Source organism: Monodelphis domestica, chromosome 5 (genome assembly GCF_027887165.1).
Source record: "Monodelphis domestica isolate mMonDom1 chromosome 5, mMonDom1.pri, whole genome shotgun sequence".
In the NCBI taxonomy this organism is placed as follows: domain Eukaryota; kingdom Metazoa; phylum Chordata; class Mammalia; order Didelphimorphia; family Didelphidae; genus Monodelphis; species Monodelphis domestica.
This window is the reverse complement of record NC_077231.1, coordinates 102683954-102705503: the sequence shown is the minus strand read 5'-3', so window position 1 is coordinate 102705503 and position 21550 is coordinate 102683954. Positions and strand designations below refer to the sequence as shown.

The window sequence follows — 21550 nt, the reverse complement described above, 5'->3', positions numbered from 1 at the left end:
TCTGCCTCAGTTTCCTTATCTGTAAATCAACTGGAGAAGGAAATGACAAACCACTACAGTATCTTTATTCAGATCACAAAGAGTTGGACATGAATGAACAACAACCCTTTCACTATCTATCACACAATACAGTTGGTTGCGAGGAAAGAGCTGACTTTATGTTTGCTTTGCTTTTTTAAAACCTTTTCCTTAAAGGTCTCAGAATCAATACTATGTTTTGGTTACAAGTCATAGAAGAGCAGCCCTGTACTCTGATTCTCATTGTGGTGTTAATCATCCAAACTCAAAGTTCTAGGATCCTCTTGACTTCTCCCTTGCCTTCAGTCTTCACATCCAAATAGTTGTAAAAAACTCATTCCCTCCATAATAGAATCCCATTCATTTCCTCTTTCTTCTTCATGCTGTCACCCCTTCACTTTAGGCCCTTAGCTTCCCCCCCAGATTTCCCTGCTTGCATCCATCTTCCAAACCGGCCAAAAGAAGATTTCTAAAGCACAGATATGATTATCTCTCAACTCTGTTCCAAAAATTTTCCATGACTCCCTATGGCCATTAAGATAAAAAACAAACAAACAGACGTCCAGGTAATCATGGCTGCAATCTAGACGCCACACACTTCCTCTCCCCGGCACCGAACGAAATAGACTACATCTAAGGAGCATAAAAATCACCTTTGGAGGAACACAAGGACACCCCAGTACTCCCAGTACTCCACAGAGGCGAAGGTACGTGGGGCTTGAACATTTCCACACTATAATAAGGAGGAAAAGCTTGCACAGAAAAGTGAACTGAGCCGCCCTTTCCCCACCCCACCTCCCCCACTAAACCAGAGTGAGCTACCGGAGCGCTCACCGGGACAGCGAGTGAGTGGGGAACGTCTCTGTCTGGGGGGGGCACTCCAGGGTCCTTGGGATCTGGGGACTGCCAGGAAAAAACGTCTCAGGGCGGTTTCACTGGAGAATCCAGCGCTTCAGCGGAGCTGTACTTGGGGCGGCTGCTCTGAACATCTCCGCGGAGCTAAACACCAGGGGCAGACCACGCGTTAATTATCTGGGCGGAGCTGAACACCTGGGCAGTGTGGCTGTGATCAGGGACCCAGTGCTCCAAGAAACCTCAGAGGCTGGGAAGAACTAGTCTGAAGCAACCTAAATTCACAGAAAAACCACCCATATAACCCAGATCCCAGACCAAAAAGGAAAGGGGAATAAAACCACCAAAGGGATGGCTCACATGGCCCAAAATCAAGCCTCCAGAAAGAAAGGGAAAAAAGTGACTATTGAAAACTTTTATGGTGGAAGTACCCAAGGAAAAGAGGAGAATGAGGAGGAAATCCAAAAAAAATCAGAACACGCCTCCCAAAATGGAAACTATCAACAAGCTCTGGAAGATCTCAAACTGGAACTTATCCAAAAGATGGAAACCTGGAAAGAAAAATGGGAGAAAGAGATCAGCTGTCTGACAGATAAGAATGCTCAATTGGAAAAAGAACTCGAAGCATTCAATAGAAGGGCAGACAAGGCTGAAAAGCAAAACCAGTCCCTAAGGACCAGAATTAAGCACCTCGAAGAAAGCGAGATGATAAAACAGCAAGAATCAATAAAGCAAACCCAAAAAATTAATGAATTAGAAGAAAACATAAAATATCTCACTGAGAAGGTCACAGATCTGGAAAACAGGGAGAAGAGAAAATCTCTGAATTATCGGTCTCCCAGAAAAACCAGAAATAAACAATAAACTCGATATTATTCTACAGGAGATTATAAAAGAAAATTGCCCTCACGTTCTGGAGCAAGGGGGCAAATAGAAATAGAAAGGATTCATAGAACACCTTCTATACTAAATCCCCAAAAGAAAACCCCTAGGAATGTAATTGCCAAATTCAAGAGCTTCCAAGCTAAGAAGAAAATACTACAAGAAGCCAAGAAGAAGAGCTTCAGATATAAGGGGGCTCCCATAAGGATCACACATGACTTAGCGGCTAACACACTAAGAGACTGCAAAGCATGGAACAAGATATTTAGAAAGGCAAGAGAGCTGGGTCTCCAACCAAGAATCAACTACCCAGCAAAACTGACTATATACTTCCAGGGGAAAGTATGGACATTCAACAAAATAGAAGATTTCCAAGCATTTGCTAAGAAAAGACTAGAGCTCTGTGGAAAGTTCGATATCCAAGCACAGAAAGCAAGAGAAACATGAAAAGGTAAATATGAAAGAAAGGGAAAAGGAGATAAATCTTATCTTTTTCTTTAAGTCAAACTTTCTTCTATAAGGACTACATTTACATCAAATTATATATATTAATATGTGGGGAAAATGTTTCGTGTAACTCTCAAAAATTGTACGCATCATAAGAGTAGTTAGAAGAAACATGCATAGGGAAAGATTGGGGCATTAAGAAGATTTGGGGAAAGTGGGGGCAAAGAAAGGAAAAGGGAGGGGGGAACCACGATAATACTAAGATTAACTTCAAGAAATAGGGGGGGGATCAATAGAATAATCTTTCCCATATAAAGATACACATGGGAAGGGGAGGGCAAGAACTCTCATATGAGAAGGAGAGGAAGAGAGCTTGAAGTGGAATTACTTAAACCTTACTCTCAGTGAAATCAAATCTGAGAGGGAAGAACATCTAGATCCAGTGGGATCCTGAATTCTATCTTATCCATTAGGGCAAGAAAGAAAGGAAAATTAAGGAGGGGGAGGGGGGAGAGAGTACAAAAAGGGAGGGAAGGAGAGGGGGGAGGGGAAGGGAGCATAAAAATGGAGGGGCTAGAAAGGGAAGAATCTCAAGGGAGGGGACTAGGGGGACTGACCTAAAGTAAATCACTGGTTCAAAAGGAGAAGCTAAAGAAGAAAGGTCAGAACTAGGGGAAGATATCAAAATGCCAGCGAATCCACAAATACCAATCATAACTTTGAACGTGAATGGGATGAACTCACCCATAAAACGTAGACAAATAGCAGATTGGATTAGAACCCAAAACCCTACCATATGTTGTCTTCAAGAAACACATATGAGACGGGTTGACACTCACAAGGTTAGAATTACAGGTTGGAGTAAGACCTTTTGGGCCTCAACTGATAGAAAGAAGGCAGGAGTTGCAATCATGATATCTGACAAAGCCAAAGCACAAATAGACCTGATCAAAAGGGATAGGGAAGGTAAATATATTCTGCTAAAAGGGAGTATAGACAATGAGGAAATATCACTAATCCACATGTATGCACCAAATGGTATAGCATCCAAATTTTTAATGGAGAAACTAGGAGAATTGAAGGAGGAAATAGACAGTAAAACCATATTAGTGGGAGACTTGAACCAACCACTATCAAATTTAGATAAATCAAACCAAAAAATAAACAAGAAAGAGGTAAAAGAGGTGAATGAAATCTTAGAAAAATTAGAGTTAATAGGCATATGGAGAAAAATAAATAGGGACAAAAAAGAATACACCTTTTCAGCACCACATGGCACATTTACAAAAATAGATCATACACTAGGTCATAGAAACATGGCACTCAAATGCAGAAAAGCAGAAATAATAACTGCAGCCTTTTCAGATCACAAGGCAATTAAAATATTGATCGGCAAGGATACATGGAGACCCAAATCAAAAATTAATTGGAAATTAAATAACATGATACTCCAAAATCGGATAGTTAGAGAAGAAATCATAGAAACAATTAACAATTTCATTGAAGAAAATGACAACGGCGAAACATCCTTTCAAACCTTATGGGATGCAGCCAAGGCAGTACTTAGAGGAAAATTCATATCCCTGAGTGCATATATTAACAAATTAGGGAGGACAGAGACCAAGGAATTGGAAATGCAAATCAAAAAACTTGAGAATGAACAAATTAAAAACCCCCAGAAGAAAACCATACTAGAGGTCCTAAAAATTAAGGGAGAAATTAATAAAATAGAAAGTGACAGAACTATTAAGCTAATAAACAAGACTAGAAGCTGGTACTTTGAAAAAACAGACAAAATAGACAAAATACTGGTTAATCTAATTTAAAAAAGGAAAGAAGAAAGGCAAATTAACAGCATCAAGGATGAAAAGGGGGATCTCACCTCCAATGAAGAGGAAATTAAGGCAATCATTAAAAACTACTTTGCCCAACTATATGGCAATAAATATACCAACCTAGGTGATATGGATGAATATTTACAAAAATATAAATTGCCTAGACTAACAGAAGAAGAAATAGTTTTCTTAAATAATCCCATATCAGAAAAAGAAATCCAACAGGCCATCAAAGAACTTCCTAACAAAAAATCCCCAGGGCCTGATGGATTCACCAGTGAATTCTATCAAACATTCAGAGAACAGTTAATCCCAATACTATACAAACTATTTGACATAATAAGCAAAGAGGGAGTTCTACCAAACTCCTTTTATGACACAAGCATGGTACTGATTCCAAAACCAGGCAGGCCAAAAACAGAGAAAGAAAATTATAGACCAATCTCCCTAATGAATATAGATGCAAAAATCTTAAATAGGATACTAGCAAAAAGACTCCAGCAAGTGATTAGAAGGGTCATCCACCATGATCAAGTAGGATTTATACCAGGGATACAGGGCTGGTTCAACATTAGGAAAACTATCCACATAATTGACCACATCAACAAGCAAACCAACAAGAACCACATGATTATTTCAATAGATGCAGAAAAAGCCTTTGATAAAATACAACACCCATTCCTACTAAAAACACTAGAAAGCATAGGAATAGAAGGGTCATTCCTAAAAATAATAAACAGTATATATCTAAAACCATCAGCTAATATCATCTGCAATGGGGATAAACTAAATCCATTCCCATTAAGATCAGGAATGAAACAAGGATGCCCATTATCACCTCTATTATTTGACATTGTATTAGAAACACTAGCAGTAGCAATTAGAGAAGAAAAAGAAATTGAAGGCATCAAAATAGGCAAGGAGGAGACCAAATTATCGTTCTTTGCAGATGACATGATGGTCTACTTAAAGAATCCTAGAGATTCAACCAAAAAGCTAATCGAAATAATCAACAACTTTAGCAAAGTTGCAGGATACAAAATAAACCCACATAAGTCATCAGCATTTCTATATAATTCCAACACAGCTCAGCAGCAAGAACTAGAAAGAGAAATCCCATTCAAAATTACCCTAGACAAAATAAAATACTTAGGAATCTATCTCCCGAGACAAACACAGGATCTATATGAACACAACTACAAAACACTTTCCACACAACTAAAACTAGACTTGAACAATTGGAAGAACATTAACTGCTCATGGGTAGGACGAGCCAATATAATAAAAATGACCATCGTACCCAAACTCATCTATCTATTTAGTGCCATACCCATGGAACTTCCAAAAATTTTTTTTACTGATTTAGAAAAAACCATAACAAAGTGCATTTGGAAGAACAAAAGATCAAGGATATCCAGGGAAATAATGAAAAAAAAATACAAAGGAAGGGGACCTTGCAGTGCCAGATCTCAGACTATATTACAAAGCAGTGGTCATCAAAACAATTTGGTACTGGCTAAGAGACAGAAAGGAGGATCAGTGGAATAGACTGGGGGCAAGCAACCTCAGCAAGACAGTATATGACAAACCCAAAGATCCCAGCTTTGGGGACAAAAATCCACTATTTCATAAAAATTGCTGGGAAAATTGGAGGACAGTGTGGGAAAGATTAGGGTTAGATCAACACCTCACACCCTACACCAAGATAAATTCAAAATGGGTGAATGACTTGAACATAAAGAAGGAAACTATAAGAAAATTAGGCGAACACAGAATAGTATACATGTCAGACCTTTGGGAAGGGAAATACTTCAAAACCAAGCAAGAATTAGAAAGAGTTACAAAATGCAAAATAAATAATCTGGATTACATCAAATTAAAAAGTTTTTGTACAAACAAAACCAATGTAACCAAAATCAGAAGGGTAGCAACAAATTGGGAAACAATCTTCATAAAAACCTCTGACAAAGTTTTAATTACTCAAATTTATAAGGAACTAAATCAATTGTACAAAAAAATCAAGCCATTCTCCAATTGACAAACGGGCAAGGGACATGAACAGGCAGTTCTCAGCCAAAGAAATCAAAACTATTAATAAGCACATGAAAAAGTGCTCTACATCTCTTATAATCAGAGAGATGCAAATCAAAACAACTCTGAGGTATCACCTCACACCTAGCAGATTGGCTAACATGACAGCTATGGAAAGTAATGAATGCTGGAGGGGATGTGGCAAAGTGGGGACATTAATTCATTGCTGGTGGAGTTGTGAATTGATCCAACCATTCTGGAGGGCAATTTGGAACTATGCCCAAAGGGCGATAAAAGAATGTCTGCCCTTTGATCCAGCCATAGCACTGCTGGGCTTGTACCCCAAAGAGATAATGGACAAAAAGACTTGTACAAGAATATTCATAGCTGCGCTCTTTGTGGTGGCCAAAAATTGGAAAATGAGGGGATGCCCTTCAATTGGAGAATGGCTGAACAAATTGTGGTATATGTTGGTGATGGAATACTATTGTGGTCAAAGGAATAATAAAGTGGAGGAATTCCATGGGGACTGGAACAACCTCCAGGAAGTGATGCAGAGCGAAAGGAGCAGAACCAGGAAAACATTATACACAGAGACTGATACATTGTGGTACAATCGAAGGTGATGGACTTCTCCATTAGTATCAATGCAATTTCCCCGAACAATCTGCAGGGATCTAAAAAAAAATACTACCCACAAGCAGAAGATAAACTGTGGGAGTAAAAACACTGATGAAAAGCAACTGCTTGACTACAGGGTTGGAGGAGATAAGACTGAGGAGAGACTCTAAATGAACACTATAATGCAAATTCCAACAACAGGGAAATGGGTTCGAATCAAGAACACATGTGATAACCAGTGGAATCATGAGTCGGCTATAGGAGAGGGAAGGGTGGGGGGAGGAAAAGAAAATGATCTTTGTTTCCAGTGAATAATGTATGAAAACAACCAAATAAAATAATGTTTAAACAAACAAACAAACAAACAACAACAAAAACCCCTTTGGTCTGCAAGACAATTAAGTCTTTCCAACTAGCTTCTAAATTCCCATTCTAGCTTAATTTCATGACCCTCTCATAGGCACCCTTTGCTTCCACCCTAACTTATTTGTGCATGCTTCCCACCCTTCCTGTACCTTAGCTCTTCCTGCTGTATGTCTTTCCTTAACTTTTCACTTTATTCAATTATTCATTATTCAATGCCCAGCTCAAATGTTACCTCATAATACCTCCATAATTCCAGCACCTCAGAGGTAAGAGGAATCTCCAAGGTAAACTTGTCCAGTGCAGACATAGCTTCTAGGGCCATGATGGTGAACCTGTGGCATGGATGCCAGAGGAGGCACTCAGGAGCCCTCTCTATGGGCTCACATACCCACATGGTCACCCCAGCACAGAGTCCACCAGAGTTCTTCCTAGAAAGCAAGAGGGACATGGGGCCAGGCTGCTCCCCTTCACCTCTCCACATGCCTGAGGACATTTCTCACATCACCACCCCTCCAAAAGGTTTCTCATCACGGTTCTAGGGCATCCTGGAGAAGTCATCCAGCCAAGAGGATTAGATGGCTCAATAGATAAGAGCCAGGCCTGAAAATAAGAGGTCCTAGGTTCGAAGCTGAACTCAGACCCTTCCTATCATGAGATCCTGGGCAGGTCACTTAGCCCCCCTTGCCTCGGCTTTACTGCTTTTCTACCTTGGAAATGATATGTAGTATCAACTCTAAGACAAAGTAAGGAGTTAGAAAAAAAGAAATCATCCAACCTCTGCTGGAATATTTCCAGGGGTGGGGAGGTTGCTCCAGGGTCCCAGAGTTGGAAGGAGACCTTAAAGGCTCACCCACATCTGAGCAGTACTCCCCTGCAATACCCAATACAGCAAGTTATCCAGCCTCTGCCAGACCTCCTCTGAATAGGAACAGGAAACCCACTCCCTTTGAGGCAGCCTATTTCACTTTTGATTAAAAAGGCTTCCACAACATGAAAGCCTCAATTCACCCCCTTGCAGCTCCAGTGTCCGTCCTCAGTTTGCCTTTTGTGACAAACAGGATAGGATCAGCTGGGCCTCTACCTCCTCACATTTTCTTAGGTGAACCATTGACCTGCTGTGCCCCCAGGAGAATGTAAGCTCTCCAAGGGCAGCTTTTTGTACTGGCAAAACCAAAGACCGAAAAAGGCAGCACCAACTGCTGTATATGGTATATAATGCATATTGTAAGTGCTTAAAACATGTGAATCGCCTGCAACTTGATAGACCCTTCAGACACCTGAAGACCACTCTGTGCCCCCTCTAGATTCCTTCAAGTGCTCCTCAAAGGCCATGGTCTTAGCCTCACGTGGTTGCCCTTCAGGTTAGCTGCATCCAGAGCTATTATAGAGATGAGGAAGAGGCCCAGAGAAATGAAGGTCACTCAGCCAGGGAGTGACGGAGCCTGGATTCAACTCGGGCTTCTCCTGACTCGCAGCCCAGGGCTCTTGGCCTCCCATCACGATGGCCACGGTCAGCAGGAGCCTTTGGCCAGATGCCTGAGCTGGGAACAAGGGAAGCCAGGGCTGGCCTTTGGCAAAGTGCTCTGGTCCACAGGGGTGGTCTTTCTGGGCCTTTCTCCTCCTCCCTGACACTGAGGCTTCCTGTCTCCCTGCCCTGGGCACTGCATGCTTTCACACTAGTCTTGGGGAAGCCCCTGCTTCAAAGGTCTGCCAGGAAAGCAGACCCTAATGGGACCCTCATCGCTGTTGTTCAGTCATTTCTGTGACCCTGAGGTCCCCGAGTGGCTTGCCACTTCCTTCTCCAATTCATTTTACAGATGAAGAACCAAGGGAAATAGTGACTTGTCTAGGGGGCCAATGTGAGCAAGGCCACCTTTGAACTCAAGTCTCCCAGACTCTGGGCCTTAGGAATTAGGAAGGAAGAACCTGAGGCCAGATGTGACCCAAATCCCATAGGTGGTAAGCAGCCAAGTCAGCGGGGCTCCTCCAGCCCTCAAAGTCAAGGTTCTTTCCAGGCTAGCAAAGTTTCTTCTACTTACAGCATATGTTCTCCTCCCCGGGGAACTTGCATTTTATTTTATTATATTTATTTATTTTAAAAACCCTTACCTTCTGTCTTAGAATCAATACCATGGCTCCAAGGCAGAAGAACGGTAGGACTAGGCAATGGGGGTTAAGCGACTTGCCCAGGGTCACCCAGCTGGGAAATGTCTGAGGCCAGATTTGAACCCAGGACCTCCCATCTCTGGGCCTGGCTCTTGATCCACTGAGCAACCCTGTTTCCCCCAGCACTTGCATTTTAAAGATTCATAGAATTACAGGAAAATACCTTTATCAGACTATTTTTACCAGCAGGGAGGGAGGAAGGAAGAGAACCAGAATGGCAAATGTCAGACAACAATCCTCAAAAATCAGTTCTAGGCATAATTGAAAAAAATAAAATTTAATTAAAAAACAAAGACTCACAGACTCTCAGAGCTGCAAGGGGCGTTTATGGCACCAACAATCTCACTGCATCTAGATGTTTTGTGTGTCCCCCATTAGAATGTTTCATTCTTCACACTTGTATGCCCAGCCCCTAATCCGGTGCTTGGCACTCTCTACCAAGTGTTTAATACATACTTCCTGAATGACTGATTACAGATAATACTGAAGCCCTAGAAACTGAAAGGACTTGGTCAAGGTCACACAGCAGAGCCTGTGGCAGAGCTGGGATTTGAACCTAGGGAATTTAGGGGTTTTTTGTTTGTTTGTTTAAACCCTGACCTTCCCTCTTGGAATCAATGCTGTGTATTGGTTCCAACGCAGAATAACAGTAAGGGCTAGGCAATGGGGATTAAGGGACTTGCCCAGAGTCACCTAGCTGGGAAGTGTCTGAGGCCACATTTGAATCCAGGACCTCCCATCTCTAGGCCTGGCTCTCCATCCACTGAGCTACCCAGCTGCCCCCTGAACCTAGGGTTTTATATTTCATGTCTGGGGTCTTTGCCCTTTCTGTGATACCCCTCCCCACAACATCCCCACCACTTCTATTCCCCGAGTCATGCCCAGGCTTCTCCCCAGACTTCTCTCTCATCTCTACCCCAATACAAAGTACTTCCTCCAAGCTTCCCCATCCCCACCCATCTTTAGCCCCTCTTCTCCTCCCCATCCCCCACAGCAGTCCTACTCCAAGGCTGGCAGACTTCTCATTTTCCCACAGTGGGCTCTTATGTTTCTGGGAAAGAGTGTTCCCAGGGCTGATGCCCAGCCCCTGACCACTCCAGGGCTGTCCCCATCCCCCTTTCTCCTTCCCCTCTGCAAGCCACTTAGCCAGAGCCAGCACCACCACCTTCTCCTTCCAGGCACTGCTCTGTCTTCATGAAAATCTGGCAAAAATGTAAGACAAGGAGGTCTGTGGAGGAGCTGGCTTGGAATCCATTTTCCTGCACCTTAAAACAAGACACCTTCCCTCTCTGAACCTCAGTTTCCTCATTTACTTACGAAAGAAGAACAAGAGGAACTTAATGAGCTTTATGTTTCTTCCTAGCTTGCTCTGAAATGAATAGTCATTAAGAGATCAAAAGGTCAGACTGGAATCCTGTCCTCTCTTATACTCATCCAGTCAGTCCCTGTGTCCTGACATGGTGTTCTTCTAGAGCAGGGGTTCTCAGCTTGGGGTTCATGTTTCAAAAATTTTGAAGACTGTAATTTCATGAGAATTGGTTTCCCTGGTAACCATTGTGTAATGTATATGGGGCCTTTAATAACATGACTCTGAGGAGGGGTCCAGGGGCTTCACCAGACTGGCTACCAAAACTAAAACACAGTTGGTACAATTCTATGCATATATACTCTGACTAGACTACTTTTATTATTTTCTTACCTTTTATTCATTTTTTTAAACTCTGACCTTCGGGTATTGGTTCCAAGGCAGAAGAGCAGTCAGGGCTAAGGAATGGGGGTGAAGTGACTAGCCCAGGGTCATAGCTAGGAAGTGTCTGAGGTCAGACTTGAATCCAAGACCTCTTGTTTCTAGGCCTCGCTTTAAATCCACTGAGCCACTGAGCCACCAAGCTGCCCCCTTTTCTTACCTCTTAAAAAACATCCTCTTAGTAACTTCCTTTTGATTGAATTCAAATATTTTTTAAGTTCCTTCTTTGTGCCAAAGCAAATTTCAAGAAATTTACCCTCAAGGTGGGAGAGAGGATTGATTGCTCTCAATCCTCCAAGGAGTCCCTGTACAGTAAGTTAACTGGTACTGGCCAGTTCCAGAAGGCAGAGGTAGAGAGGGCCAAAGGAGATCAGAAAGATGGTGATTCAGCAGAGGAACAAAATGTTTTAGGTTCTCAATTCAAGGTAAGATAAAAATTCCCATCCCACCTTCCTAGCCTTCTAGGAGCCATGCAGAAGGGCTGAATGGTGGGTGGTACGCCTCCAGTGACAGGGTGATACTTTAAAGCCATTACTGAGGTAAAGTGCTGTTTGTTTTGCAATAGGCATTCAGAGAAAAGAAGTGTTCAAGTCCTAAGAGACCTTCCCTCTCTACAGGAATCCTCTTTCTTTCCAGTCCCACCTACCCTTCAGCTCTAACAAGTCACAACCAGCACTCAAAAGAACATAGACTATTGTTGTTCAGTCATTTTTCAGTCCTATCCTACTCTTCCTGACCCCATTTGGAGTTTTCTTGGCAAAGATACTGGAGTGGTTTGCCATTTCCTTCTCCAGCTCATTTTGGGTCACACAGCTAGTAAGGGTCTGAGGCCAGATTTGAACTCAGGAAAAAGAATCTTCCTGATTCTAGGCACTCATCCAATGTACCATCTAGCTTCTAATTATCTAAACTAGATTACCTGTATTCATATACTCCTAAAACGTTAGATTAGAATCTTATGGCTCTCAGAAGATCAGATTTTCAGAACCTGAGACTCTTAGAACTTTATAACATTCAGAACCTGAAATTCTTCAAACCTTAGCTAAATTCCTAAAAGCTGAGACAGACCCCTAGAACCTCAAGCCTCTCAGAACATCAGATTCTCAGAACCTCAGACAATTACAACCCTAGACACTTGGAACAGTAAAACAACTCCCAAATCCTTGAACAATGAGAACCTTAAGCCACTAAAAACCTCATTCTCTTAGAACCTTAGATTTCCCAGAACACTTGACTTCCCAAACTTTAGACTTCTAGAATCTTGATTCTTAAAACCTTGGAAAGACTCCTAAAATCTTGGCCCTTTAGAAGCCCAGAACCTATTCTAGAACCATACAGTCATCAAATCTTGCAGGCATTTCTCTGATTGGCCCCAGGTATCATCTCAGGTGAAGGAAGATAAAGTTGAATGGGATCACTTTTCTAGGGGCTCTAATGCTTGGATCACAAAGCTGGCCAACCTGGAACTAGGCTGGTCTAGGAATGGGGGACATTTACCTTTCTGGACAGCTGCTACAGTTACTGCTGCTGGGGATGAATGCTTGACCCATTACCATGGGGATTGGATTTTTTTTTTATCTGATCTTTTTAAATATGGTAAGGGAGGCTACTATTTTGGATCTGACTGACCAAGAAAGAGGAACTGTTCACCAAGGTAGAGATAATGACAGGTTTGAGAGGGAGTGACCTCATCCAATTACTTTACATTTTGTAACCTTGGTTTTTTCCTCTGTAAAATGGGGGTGGAGGATGGGCTGGGCCCCATGGTTTCCAAAGACCCACCCAATTATGAATCCTATTAAGTGTTCATGAGAGATCAAGGAAAATGGTGAAATTCTTAAGATCCTAGATTTAGCATTGAAAAGGGCTTTAGAAACAGAGCATTCAATCTTCTCAGAAGACCCTGGAGATCTGGAGTTGTTAAGCCCTTTAATAACCAAGGTGGGGGCAGCTAGGTGGCTCAGTGGATACCTGGGAGTGGGAGGTCCTGGGTTCAAATGTGACCTCAGACTCTTCCTAGGTGTGTGACCCTGGCAAGGTCATTTAATCCTCATTACTAAGTTTTTACTGCTCTTCTGTTTTGAAACCAATACTTAGTATTGATTCTAAGACAGAAAGTAAGTTAAGTTAAAAAGTAAGTTTAAACAAACAAAAAGAACCAAGGTCATTTAAGTATGTAGTAGAGGCAGGACTTGAAGTGAGTTTCTCTGACCCTTTCCCTGGACAATAGCTCAACATGTGACTAATGTGACTAATGACTCATAATAATGGGATAGCTCTTTATAGTTCCCTACTTTTAGAAGGTAGCATCATTCAGGAAGACCTGAGTTCAAGACCTGCCTCTGATACATCTCTGGAGTGAGTACCAGACCCATCTGTTTACCTCCATTTATACCTCTTTTTCCATTTATTGCCTCTGTCAACATGGAAATATAGAGATCCCCAGTTTATTTAGTTTGAGTGTAGAAACCCCAGGTTTTGGCCTTGTCACAGGAGAGGTTTCCCCCTGAGGAAAGGTCCCTCTTCACCAGACAGTGAACTTCCTGGTAGTTTGGGTGGGAACAGCTAATCCCATCCAATATCGAACATCCCTTTTGTCCCAATGGTTTCTCCCCCTAGGCTAAGGTCCATGACCAAGGTGACCCAGCCCTAGGCTGAGTCTTTCCCTTTTGTGTCCATTGTAGGGCCCCAGCCCCTCACTATTATTCCTGTCTGGAACTCTTCATTTTCCTTTCTTACCATTGTAAAGTCAATCAACTGTCCCTCTAATCCTAAAGCCCCCAGGTCACCTAGAGTGGTATATAGGTTCCCCAAGTTCTTTTGTTCCTCGGAGTCCATCCTGAGTGGGTGGCACTCCCAGGGGCTGGTGACCAGGGCGTCTTGACTCTGTGCAGTCTTGGAAAGCAGCTCTGTTGTTGTATTAGTAGCGCTAACCCCTTTTCCCTTGATTAAAGAGTGATTTTTGATGACTATTTAATAGTTCTGTTTTTTCTAGTTGACACCTCCATTTATTAACCCCATTTCCCAGCAACCTTAAGTGTTTATAGTTTACATTGGAATATAAGCTCTTTACAGTTTACATCAGAATATAAGATCCTTGAGAGCAGGGATTATTTTGCTTATTTATATCAGTATATGTAGCACAATTATTGTTGAATTGCTTTTCAGTCATGTCCAACTTGTCATGACTCCATTTGGGATTTTCTTGGCAAAGATACTGTAATGTTTATTCCATTTCCTTTTCTAGTTCATTTTATAGATGAGGAAATGGAGGCAAACACAGTTAAATGACTTGCTCAAGATCACATGGACAGTAAGAGTCTGAGGTCAGACTTTAACTCAGAAAGATCAATCTTCCTGACTATGCCAGGCCCTCTATGCACTGTACCACCTAGCTGTCCCATAGAATGCATAATAAATACTTTAAAATTCTGTATCTGTCTACCCATCTATCTCCCTCCCTATCCACTGATGCAACTCCAAGAAGTTCTAAGGAGGAAAAAAGGGAAGGAACAGAAAGGGACTTTTGTGGTTACAAAGGGAGCTCAGACTCTGAAAAGGTGCCTTCTTATACTGCTAGACTATAAGAAATAATGAAGGAGATGGTTTCAGAGAAGCCTGGGAAAACTTAAGTGAATTGATGCAGAGAAAAGCCAGCAGAACCCAGAGAGTAATTTATACAATAACAACAATATTGTAGAGACCAACAACTTTGAAAGACTTAGAAATTCTGCTCAACACAATGACCAACCACAATTTCAGAGGATTCCTGATGAAACATGCTGCCCTCCTGATGGAGAGCTGATAGACTCAAAGGACAGATGGTCAAGGGCATTGTGGGAATTTGTAACAGGAGCACTATTTTCCTTCCTTTCTCAATTAGTAGGGAGCAGGAAGTGATCAGGAGAGAATCTGAATGTGAAAATAAATTAAAATTTAATTTTTTTAAAAAGAGTTAACATTTTCAAAATATTTTCACATCCCAAAGACCTGAAACAAATGCAGGGAATTGAAGTGTTTTTTGTTTGTTTGTTTTTTAAGTAGCACAGTCCTATAAGAATGTCATCAGGTTAAACATGTACAAAATAATCTGAGGCTGGCCAGGAATATAAAGATAAGAGCTCAGAATCACAGATCTAGCACTGACAGGGATGATGGAGGCTATCGAGTCTTAGCCTTCTTATTTATATATGAGGGAAACTGAGTCACAGAGGGAGTAAGGGACTTACCCAAAGCCACACAGATCTTAAGTGACAGAGCCAAGATTCAAATTCATGACACTAGATCAAACCTGGTTTTGGCCACTATACCACATGAAAGGGACATTTATTAAGCACCTATAGTTAGGCATTGTGCTAAACACTTTACAAATATTATCTTATTCAGTCCTCACCATGACCCTGAAAGATAAGTGCTATTATTATCCTTATTTAACAGTTGAGAAAATTGAGAAAGAAAAATTAAGTGACTTGCCCATTGGGATCACATAGCTAATAAGTATCTGAGGCAGAATTTGAACTCATGTTTTCCTGATTCCAGATATAGCTGTCTAATAATTTTACCACCTAGCTGTGTTTGGGTTGGGTGTGCTGACAATTGCTTGAGAGCTAAAAAAAAAAGGCAAAGCAACTTTAAAGGATGAATAATCTGATAACGCTTAATGGAGACGAACGCAAATTTTGAGATTGAAACATTGAGATTGAAAAAGTTAATTGTAGAAATTGGATAGAGTAGTGGCTGCAGAGCTGCCTTGGTTCCAGCAAGACTCTGAAGTATCCTTGCTATGTGATCCTGGATAAATCACTTAACTTCTCCATATTTCTGGGGCTTTTCAAAGACTCTTAAATTTCATCTTCCCCAGGAAGTTCCTTCAACAGGTTCAGTCAGGAAAAGAAAAAGTCATAGACTGGATTAAGAAAGGCACAGTAAGATCCAGGATGTGGGAGGTGAGAGCCTTAGTCCTTGTCTGGGCCAAACCACAGTGGGAGGATTGGGTTTGTTTTGGGGCATCATATTTTAGGGAAGATGTTACCAAGACGGAGTATGTCCAGGGTTACTAGACTAGCAGACCAGAAGGATGCCAAAGGATTGCAGCAATGAGGGATGATGCCTCCCACAATGTCTTTTTAGACCCCATGTGGATGTGTGCGACTGATGAGAGACCTCAGTCCAAACTAGAAGACTAGGATTCGGATGACCTCAGGCAAAGAGTGAGAAAGAATTAGGGCACAGATGATATGAGGAGGAGCAGGGAATCCAGCTTTTGGATCTAAGCCTCGATTTAAAGACTTGCATGGTCAATTTATCAGATTAGGAAATGACATCAATCTGAGAGCCATACAGTTATCCAAAGACAGAATAGGGATTCTCTCCCTCTCAGGCAAAAGAACCACTGGCTCCCATCCTGGGCTGAAGCTAATGATTCAATTCATTAAGGCATTATTAAGCACTTAAAATATTCTGGATGGAGCAGCTAAGTAGTTCAGTGGAGAAAAGATCCAGGAAGGACTTACCTTCAGATCTGATCTCAGACTTCCTAGCTGTGTATCCCTGGGCAAGTCACTTAATTCCAATTGCCTACTCCTTGTCCCTAAACACTAATGCCTTGGAACTGATACTTGTATCACTTCTAAGACAGAAGATAAGGGTTATTTAATATAAAATATTGTGAATATACTTTTCTCACTTTATTTTTCTTCCTTTTTGTGAAATGGATAATATTGAAATGTTTTGCATGCTTTCATCTGTGTAATTAATATATTGCTTGCCTTCTCAGTGGGTGGGAGAATTTTTTTAAAACCAAAAATAAACAAATACTGAATTAGTAACAAAACCCATGTCTTTCTTACATTCTACATAAGGGAAAGGAGGGTAAGTAAATACAAACTATACCAGCAGTTAATACAAAGTAACTTAGTAGGGAAAAGGAGACCATTAAAAATTAGATCAAGAGCTTGGGGTAAGAGATAGGACTTCAGTTTAGCCTTGAACTAAAATCTTCAAAGGATCTAGGGATTCCAGGGTAAAGAGGAGGGAGGGGAAGCACTCCAGAGAGCAGGTAAAGGCACTGAGGTCAGATGTAGAGGCCTTAGAGATCTAACTGACAGATGAGAAGGTGCTGCTGTCAAATCAGATTAGAAAGAGAAACTGGAGCCAGCTTGTAAAAGATTTTTTTTTCCTTTAAAATTTACCTTCTGTTTTAGAATTGATGACTAAGTATAGCTTCTAAGGCAAAGGGCTAGACAGTTGGTGTTAAGTGACTTGCTCAAAGTCCTTACTCTCAGTTGATTCTGACAAACCATCCCCCTTTTCCCCCATCCTGTTTATATCAATTGACTTTTTGAACCTGAGTAAGGAACTTTACATTTATCCCTATCATAGCTTATGTAATAACAATAATAGCACCTGTTTCCCTGGGTTGTTAAAATGCTTCATAAATCTTAAAGTACTCTCTCTGTCAAATGTCAACTATTATTATTGTGGCAATAATTATAATCTCCTCTCATCTAGTCAAACTCCTAGAAAGAAATGTTTATTCTTGTCTCTATTATCTGTCCTCTCATTCAGTCATCAGTGATATTGTCAGAATGAAAGGATATTTGTAAAGCTCTTAGCACTGTGCCTAGAACATAGTGCTTAATACATGTTTGTTCCGTTCTCTCCACTAAAAAGTAGTTCATGTATGGAACACCTTAGTGTTTGAGAGGACTTTGAAGAGTAAAATAAATCAATAAAATGATGTGGCTGCTTCAAAAGCTGGGAGTTTACATAGATCTAGGGTCAGCTGAGAGAAGTATAGGAAATTGAATTCCAGTTACAACAGTCATGTGGCAATGTAGAAGGAAAGGGACCTGGATTTGAATCCTGGCTCTGTCACTGACAACATAGAGGACATGAATTAAAACCCTACCTATTATTATTACTGGGCAATTAATTTCTTCTCTTTGGTTTTCTTCAGTTTTCAGCTCTACAAAATCAGATATTTGTCCCAGATAAATTCTGAATTCCCTTCTAACTCAAAAGGTATAAGCCTTAAAACTTCCTAAGGATTCCATGTATCTCAAAATAGAATAGACTGATCAGAAAAGTAGTGTGTTTTCTATACCTAAAGGTATAAAAGGGGAGATGATGATAGAGATTGTTTAGTGGAGATTTGTTGAGATATGGGTGGTCAGAGATGGCTCCATTTTATAGACAGGAAAATGGAGGTTGAAATGGATATCTGAAGTGTCCCCTCACTTCTAAGAACCTATGAGTCATATTAAGCTTAGTAATATGGTAGCTCAAGAACACTATAAATTTGTATCATGGTCCAATTCTCAGGACACGCAGACAGGGAGGGTCAAGAGGAAGCACCAGAGAGAAGAGTTTGCTTCTCTGTGAAGAATGTCAGCATGATTTGGCTGCAATCTTAACCAGGACATTTGAAGCATCCAGGGCAAGAGTCCATTTCTCCTTCTCCCCAGACAGAGAAAAATGCTCCTCACACCCACCCTTTCCCTGTGTCCTGCTGAGATCAGGCCCCACCTCCCTTCCCACCCTCCCCTGAGGATGCAGTACCAGCCTCTGGAAGAGGGGACAATGGACAAAGTGTTCCTTTCAGAGCACAGAAAACCATCTTCATCCTAGCTAGCCCCAGGCCTGTGCCCTCAACCCTCACCCCAGTTATCTCATCTGGTACCTCCCTTTGGGGCATGAGAGGGGGAGATGGAAGGATGAGAGGGGGCAGTGGCATTGAGAAGAGAGACATGGTAACAAGGTAGGGGGGAGGGGCAGGGAAGACAGACAGACAGACAGACAGACAGTTGAGGTGCTCTGCAGCCAGGGGAGTATATTGAGACTTTCACAGTCTAAGCTGAAATTACTGATTAACAAAAGACTAAGAATATAGGTGAATGTGAGGACCATCACAATGGCTGCATTCAGTCATTTGATCAGCTAGCATTAATCAGGTACCTAATAATTAGGCTATATGCCTGAAACTGTGCTAAGTGACAGTGACAGAGACAGAAATGAATCAGTGGCTACCCTCACAGACCTTACAATCTATGTTTACAAATTCCTGTACAAGATGACTCAAGATAGCCTTATGGTCAGTTATTTGGGCAGGGGGTTCCCTTAGTAACTGCTAAGGATAAGGAAGAAAAGCTTCATGTAGAAGAGAAGCAGAGAAGAATATGGTTCTGAGATTCTATGGAGGGAGCCTAGAGAAAGAAGAACTTGGCTGGAGGCCAGAGTGAATGAAGAAGAAAGATTGTACAATAAAGTTAGAAGCATAGGTTGGGGCCAAGGTGTTAGAGTCAGTCAGGCAATAAACATTTTTAAAAATAAAAACTCTTACCTTCCATCTTAGAATCAATACTGTGTATTGGTTCCAAGACCAATGATCAAGTCCTACAGCCAACAAGTAACTAAGCCAGGTGTCTAGCAGGCAATTATCTAAGCAGGAACTAGGCTAAGATGAACCCACCCCTGCTCCATGCTCAGTCACTCCCAGGATTCCCCTCTTCCTCTATTGACAAGTTCTAATTTCAAAAGGATCAAAATCCAGGCAGACCTTGACAGACTTCAGTACTGGGCTTCAAGCTAATTCAGTGAAGCCAAATGGAAATAAATGTCCAGCCCTGCCCCTTGAGTTTAGAAAAACTAACTACCAAGTATGAGATGGAAGAGAGGAGGAAGGAAAGAACCCAATTCAGGGTTGGTTGGACTGCCTAGTCTGTCCAGTCCTTTTCAATCCTTGGATTCCAGGGGCTTGGTTGTTCAATTGTTTCAGTCCTATTAGTAGACTGGATTCAGTGGAACCTAAGCCCCTCTAGGACAGAAAATCCTCTCCTTTTTAGACTTCAGCATTGAGCAACACGCCCAACGTGAGCGGTCTAAGGAGACATAGGGCTGAATGAGAAGAAGCAGGGATACAGAAAGGAAGGCCTTTGCTTTACCCTGGTCAGACCTTGCTTGGGCACCACATTTTGGGTCCGGCAACATAAGCTGGGCTGCAGCTAGCATAGTGAGAAGGCTCAAAACTAGCTCAAATGAATTGGGGATGATCTGCTTGGAGAAGATGGTATTTAGGGTGGGCCCTGAGAGCAAGTCCAAGCAGTTCAAAAGCTGAAGGGCTTTTACTCAAAGGAAGACATGAATGTGATGAAGTGTGAGACTAGACAAATCATCTGTCTGCCTCAATTTTTTCACCTGCAAAATGGGGATGATAAAAGAACTTGCCTTTCAGAATTATTATATCAAATGAGATCATACTTGTAAAAAGCTTAGCAAGTCTTAAAGTGTTACATAAATAATATTATTGTGCTGAGAAGAGGGATGAGACTCCTTTTGCTTGTCCTCAGGACAGAACTAGGAGAACTGGGAGTAGGGAAAAGATGGGAGTTACAGAGGTATATTTCAGCTAGATGTGAAAATTTACCAATCAGAGCTGTCCCAAAGTAGAATGGAAGGTAATGAGCTCTCTGTCTCCTGGATATTCTTTCCTGGAAGGCTGTTGAAAGAGGGATTCTGGCTTAAGGTTGAGTGATGAGCCTGATGATACCAAGGGTTTTTCACCAGCTTTGGACCTGGAGATTCTAGGCTGAGAACAAATCTTATCTTATCTGCAGAAAGGGAACTATTGGGTGCAAAGAGCCTTAAGGAGAAAAGCTTCACCCACCTACAGGACAAGGTTCTCTTAGGGAGAGCTCTGTCTGACCTCAAAGTCAACTGGTAACTCCTGTGGGGTGGGTTCTGATTCTAAGAGTGATTCTCATTCCTCTCTTCCTTCCCCTCCTCTCCCCATTTCCTGCTCACCCCCTCCCCTTTTTTCTTTTCTCCATCCCTCCCCCCTCCCCTATTCTCCCTAACCTCTATTTGCTGCCATCACTGACCCAGATCTCCTACTCCAGATGTGCACAGAAGGAGGGAGGGTAGGCCAGGGAGAGCCCCACAGAACTCAGATGCTGGGGCCATGTCTCAAATAACCCCCCTCCCTTTAGACTCAGGACCGGCTAAACTCCAGAATGAATTTGCTGTTAACACACATTATTTCTTCTCCTCCAGGCTTCTCAGCTTCTGCTAAAATCCTACCTTCCATGAGATGATTTTTTTCCAAGCCCTTTTTAAGCTACTGTCTTTCTGGCTGCTAATTATTTCCTATTTATCCTTGTAAAAGCTTGTTTGTACAAATTTGTCTGCTTCTTATCCTGCCCTCCTCCCCCCATAGTAAACTCCTTGAGGGCAGGGAACACCTTCTGTCCTTCTTTGTGTCCCCAGAGCTTGGCACATTGCTTACTAACTGACAGACACATGCCTCTGCTGGTAGAGAAGAGATAAAGGGCACCAGTTAGTAAAAGCCCTGGCCAGGGGAAACTTAGAATCAATCAACAGGGGGAACTTAGGTAGCTCAGTGGGTTGAGAGCCAGGCTGAGAGGCAGGAGATCCTGGGTTCAAAGGTAACCTCAGACATTTCCTGGATGGGTGACCCCCAGCAAGTCACTTAACCATTGCCTACTGCTCTTCTGCCTTAGAATCAAGACAAAAGGTAAGGGTTAAAAAAAAAATCAACCAACTGCACCAAGAAGGAAGCTCTGAATCT

The 21550-nt window shown here is 41.9% G+C and overlaps 1 protein-coding gene across 14 annotated transcripts in view; it reads right to left on the bottom strand.

Moving 5' to 3' along the window:
- MGAT3 (beta-1,4-mannosyl-glycoprotein 4-beta-N-acetylglucosaminyltransferase) overlaps positions 1–21550 on the bottom strand; it is an 89246-nt gene that overhangs the window by 7430 nt on the left and 60266 nt on the right. The window contains exon 8 of one of the 14 annotated variants that reach the window (XM_056798964.1): positions 10536–20461. The exons of 10 other annotated variants lie outside the window; for them this stretch is intronic. The gene's annotated coding sequence lies outside the window, so the exon portion shown is untranslated. Of the gene's footprint in view, positions 1–852; positions 1701–9381; positions 9407–9518; positions 9842–10535; positions 20462–21550 lie in introns of those variants that run through there. 3 more of the 14 variants (XM_056798969.1, XM_007503175.3, XM_056798968.1) reach the window with 3 other exon arrangements.